This window comes from Saimiri boliviensis, chromosome 11 (genome assembly GCF_048565385.1).
Source record: "Saimiri boliviensis isolate mSaiBol1 chromosome 11, mSaiBol1.pri, whole genome shotgun sequence".
NCBI lineage: Eukaryota > Metazoa > Chordata > Mammalia > Primates > Cebidae > Saimiri > Saimiri boliviensis.
The window spans coordinates 60,051,715-60,057,714 of NC_133459.1; positions in this window are offsets into that span (position 1 = coordinate 60,051,715).

Consider the following 6,000-nt stretch of genomic DNA (forward strand, 5'->3'; position numbering starts at 1 on the left):
TTTTTTTTGAGACAGAGTTTTGCTCTTGCTGCCCAGGCTGGAGGGCAGCAGCATGGTCAACCTGGTCTCGAACTCCTGACCTCAGGTGATCTGCCCGCCTCGGCCTCCCAAAGTGCTAGAATTACAGGCGTGAGTCACTGCGCCCCACAGAGACTCAGTCTTGAACAAACAAACAAACAAACAAAAGAAGTGATTTGAAATAAGCCTCAATAACCAATGCTGTCTTTTTTCAAAACAATTTACCTCTACTTCTGTACTTCTTTTGCCTTTAAAATCTTCCCCTTACCTCACCTTCCCCAAATGTGCCCCTGGTTGTCATGGCACATTGCAGTGTTTCTGCTTATTACGAAATAACTTGGTGAGACCAAGTAGCAAATGCAAGAAGTCATATTTGTTTATTTCTTTTTGTTTGTTTGTTTTTTTGTTTTTGAGACGGAGTTTCGCTCTTGTTACCCAGGCTGGAGTGCAATGGCGCAATCTCGGCTCACCGCAACCTCCGCCTCCTGGGTTCAGGCAATTCTCCTGCCTCAACCTCCTGAATAGCTGGGATTACAGGCACGCACCACCATGCCCAGCTAATTTTTTTGTATTTTTACTAGAGACGGGGTTTCACCACGTTGACCAGGTTGGTCTCGATCTCTCGACCTTGTGATCCACCCGCCTCGGCCTCCCAAAGTGCTAGGATTACAGGCTTGAGCCACCGCGCCCGGCTGTTTATTTCTTCTTGCCAGCATAATTTCACAAAGCCCCTGACTCTGTGATGACTGTAGCTCTTTGGAAAGATGCTTTGAAGATAAAACAGGATATAGCACACGGCCAGCCATGCCTCTTGCCTGAGTTGCTACATTCCTTAAAAGATAAATGACCCACCAGGTGTGGTGGCTCACTTGTAATCCCAGCACTTTGGGAGGCCGAAGTAGGCAGATCACATGAGGTCAGGAGTTCAAGACCAGCTTGGCCAATATGGTGAAACCCCATCTCTACTAAAAACACAAAAATATTAGGCAGGCATTGTGGCATGTGCCTATAATGCCAGCTACTCAGGAAGCTGAAGCAGGAGAAGTGCTTAAATCCAGAAGGCGGAGGTTGCAGTGAGCCGAGATTGTGCCACTGCACTCCAGCCTGGGCAACAGAGCAAGACTCCATTTCGAAAAAAAAAAAAAAAAAAAGGATAAATGACCCTGTTTTTTTCTTACACATAAGACCACACCATCTGATGGGGTTAGTGATTATGCCTCTGTAATATATAACTAGATGTACTTTTGCACTCAAACCTTGGTGTGATTCAGCTTTAATGTAACTTCTGAGCACCTTTGATGTGGTTTTGCACGTACTGAACCTCCACCACCTGTACGTAAGCAGTAGGCTATAATACTGTCAGACCAGTCTGACAGCAGCTCTCAGGGGAACTGCTCCTGGTTCTGTAGGCCTCAGTCTACAGTCCATATAACTGTTTTGTTTGTTTGTTTGTTTGTTTGTTTGTTTGTTTTTGAGACAGTCTGTATCACCTAGGCTGGAGTGCAGTGGTGTGATCTCAGCTCATTGCAACCTCTGCCTCCTGGGTTCAAGCGATTCTCTTGCCTCAGCCTCCTGAGTAGCTGGGATTACAGGCACCAGCCAACACATCGACTAATTTTTTTTTTAAATAGAGATGCAGTTTTGAACTCGTGACCTCAGGTGATCCACCTGCCTTGGCCTCCCAAAGTGTTGGGATAACAGGTGTGAGCCACCTCATGCCCAGCTATGACTTTTTTTAAAAAGAGAAGTATAGATAGGGTCTTTCTCTGTCCCCCTGGCTGTGGTGTAGTGGCAACCATAGCTCGCTGCACCCTCCCACTCCTAGGCTCCAGGGATCCTCCTGAGTAGCTGGGACTATAAGCATGCATTATCACATCGGACTTTTCTTTCTTTTCCACGTTTTGTAGAGACAGGGTCTCGCTATGTTGCCCAGGCTGATCTTGAACTCCTGGCCTCAAGCAATCCTCCCACCTTGGTCTGCCAAAGGGCTCGGAATTCAGGCGTGAGCCACTGTTTTCCACTCACCAAGACTTCTGAATAAAATAAACTTTAATTCTTTAAAAGTCTTTTTTTTTTTTTAGTTGACTGATATATTATCTTTGGATTATCTCTCTCTGTTGTAGTTTTAGGTTGACAAGAGCTTGTACTTTTTGAAATTCACCTTTCTTCATCACTATGAATAAGACCAACCTTGGGCTGGGCATGGTGGCTCACGCCTATAATCCTATCACTTTGGGAGGCTGAAGTGGGAGGATCACTTGAGCCCAGCAGTTCAAGACCAGCCTGGGTAACACAGAGAGATCGCATCTCTATTACAAAGGAAAAGACACTCTTTTTTTTTTTTTTTTTTTTTTTTTTTTGAGGCAGAGTGTTGCTCTTGTTACCCAGGCTGGAGTGCAATGGCACAATCTCGGCTCACTGCAACCTCTGCCTCCTGGGTTCAAGCAATTCTCCTGCCTCAGCCTCCTGAGTAGCTGGGACTACAGGCACGCGCCACCATGCCCAGCTAATTTTTTATATTTTTAGTAGAGACGGGGTTTCACCACGTTGACCAGGATGGTCTCGATCTCTCGACCTCGTGATCCACCCGCCTCGGCCTCCCAAAGTGCTGGGATTACAGGCTTGAGCCACCTCGCCCAGCATAGAAAAAGACACTCTTTTCTTTTTTTTTGAGACGGAGTCTCACTCTGTCACCCAGGTTGGAGTGCAGTGCACTGGAGTGCAATCTTGGCTCACTGCCACTTCCACCTCCCAGGTTCCAGTGATTCCCCTGCCTCAGCCTCCTGTGCAGGGGAATCAGGTGTGAGCTGGGATTACAGGTGTGAGCCACCTTGTCTGGCCCTTTTTCTTTGAGACAGTCTCACGCTGTCACCTAGGATGGAGTGCAGTGCACTGGAGTGCAATCTGGGCTCACTGCCACCTCTGCCTCCTGGGTTTATGCGAGTCTCCTGTTTCAGCCTTCTGAGTATCTGGGATTACAGGCGTGCATCACCATGCCCAGCTAATTTTTGTATTTTTAGTAGAGTTGGGGTTTCACCATGTTGGAAAGGCTGGTCTTGAACTCCTGATCTCGTGATCCGCCAGCCTTGGCCTTCCAAAGTGCTGGGATTACAGGTGTGAGCCACCTGGCCCAGCCAAAAGAAGACACTCTTGGGGATTCTCAGAGATAAAAATTTTCTTGTACAGCCAAATCTTGTTTAAAAATTTATTGGATACATATTTTTATTTTTATTTATTTTTTGTAGAGACGGGGTTTCACCATGTTGACCAGGATGGTCTTGATCTCCTGACCTCATGATCCACCTTCCTCGGCCTCCCAAAGTGCTGGGATTACAGGTGTGAGCTGCCTCGCCTGGCCCGGGATAAAGTTTTAAAAATTTAAATTCCGAGTGACAACAACAACAAAAAGTTCAAATTAAATTAACACAGACAGAGCATAGTGGCTCACACATGTAATCCCAGCACTTTGGGAGGCTGTGGCAATTGGCGCCCTTGAGCCCAGGAGTTTGAGACCAGCCTGGAAAACACAGAGAGACCTTGTCCCTAAATATGAAAAATTAAAAAAAAATCAGCTGGGTATGGTGGTGCATGTTTGTAGTCCCAGCTACTCAGGAAGCTAACATGGGAGGATGGCTTGGGCCCAGGAGTTCAAATCTGTAATGAGCTACGATCTTGCAACTGCTTGCCAGCCTAGGCCACAGAATAGAGCCCTGTCTCATTTTTTTTTTTTTTTTTTTTTTTTTGAGACCGAGTCTTTCTCTGTCGCTCAGGCAGGAGTGAAGTAGCATGATCTCGGCTCACTGTAACCTCCGCCTCCAAGATTCAAGTGATTCTCCTGCCTCAGTCTCCCGAACACCTGGTTTACAGGCATGCACCACCACGTCCAGCTAATTCTGTATTTTTAATAGCAACGGTGTTTCCCCATGTTGGTCAGGCTGGTTTCGAATTTCTGACCTCAGGTGATCTACCTGCCTTGGTCTTCCAAAGTGCTGGGACTACAGTCGGGAGCCACAGTACCTGGCCTGAAATAAATAAATAATTAATTAATAACACGAAGAAGGATAGTTGATGAGATAAAATTAATTAACAGCACAGAAATGTAGAGAAAATCAGGTTAAAACTGATAGAGATGGCGTTTGCTGGGTTGTTCAGGGAGGCAGCTCCTCAGTAGAAGTTAGACTTGAGTCTAGCAGCAGAGGGAGGGTAGGGCTTAGAGAACATTCCAGGGAAGGGAAAGAGGGTAAGTAACCAATAGAAAAGCCATTATATGGTGATCCATGGATATGGAGTACATAAATTTGCTCAGAGTAAGGTCCTCCAGAGGTCAAGTGGACATTAGGTCGAAGAGTCAGCAAGAAGGGGAGAGTCTGAAGGGCCTTGAATAGCAAGCAAAGGAGTTTGGACTTGGTGTCATGGTCAATTTAAAGTTACAGAACTTGGCCGGGCACGGTGGCTCAAGCCTGTAATCCCAGCACTTTGGGAGGCCGAGGCGGGTGGATCACGAGGTCAAGAGATCGAGACCATCCTGGTCAACATGGTGAAACCCCGTCTCTACTAAAAATACAAAAGATTAGCTGGGCATGGTGGCGTGTGCCTGTAATCCCAGCTACTCAGGAGGCTGAGGCAGGAGAATTGCCTGAACCCAGGAGGCGGAGGTTGCGGTGAGCCGAGATCGCGCCATTGCAGTCCAGCCTGGGTAACAAGAGCGAAACTCCGTCTCAAAAAAAAAAAAATAAATAAAGTTACAGAACTTTTTGAAAAGAGGGGGAATAAGTTTACAACATTATTTAATATTAAAGAAGAGGCAGGCTGCGTGTGGTGGTTCATGCCTATAATCCCAGCACTTTGGGAGGCCAAGGTGTGAAGAATGCTTGACCAGCCGTGGCAACATAGTGAGACCTTATTTCTGCTAATAAATAAATAAATAAATAGGCCGGGCATGGTGGCTCATGCCTGTAATCCCAGCACTTGGGAGGCCAAGGCAGGTGGATCACCTGAGGTTAGGAGTTGGAGACCAGCCTGCCCAACACGGTGAAAACCCATGTCTACTAAAAATACAAAAATTAGCCAGGTGTGGTGGTGGGTGCCTGTAATCCCAGCTGCTCAGTAGGCTGAGGCAGGAGAATCGCTTGAACCTGAGAGGCAGAGGTTGCAGTGAGCCGAGATCACACTCCAGCCTGAGCCTACAACAGAGAGACTCCGTCTCAAAGAAAAAGAAAAAGAAAAAGAAAAGCTGGACATGGTGGTTCACATCTGTAATCACAGCACTTTGGGAGGTGGAGGTGGGTGGATCCCAAAGTCAAGAGTTTGAGACCAGCCTGCCCAACATGGTGAAACCCTGTCTCTACTAAAAATACAAAGATTAGCCCGCTGTGGTGGCGTGCACCTGTAATCAGTTATTCAGGAAGCTGAGACAGGATAATTGCTTGAACCCGGGAGGCAGTTGAGCCAAGATTGCACCACTGTACTCCAGCCTGTGTAACAGAGTGAGACTCTGTCTCAAAAAAAAGAAAAAAGATTGTGCCACTGTACTCCAGCCTGGGCAACTCAGCGTCAAAAAAAAAAAATTAGCCAGGCATGGTGGTTCATGCCTATAGTCCCAGCTACTCAGGATTCTGCAGTGGGAGGATCACTTGAGCCTAGGAATTTGAGGCTGCCATGATTGCGCCACTACGCACCAGCCTGGGTGACAGAGCGAGACCGGCTCAAAAAATAAATAAATAAATAAATAAAATTAAAGTAAGAAGAGGCCAGGAGTGGTGGTTCATGCCTGTAATCCCAGCACTTTGGGAGGCTGAGGCAGGAGGATTGCTTGAGACCAGGAGTTTGAGAGTAGCCTGGGCCAGGCGCGGTGGCTCAAGCCTGTAATCCCAGCACTTTGGGAGGCCCGAGGTGGGTGGATCACGAGGTCAAGAGATCGAGACCATCCTGGTCAACATGGTGAAACCCCGTCTCTACTAAAAAAAATTACAAAGAATTAGC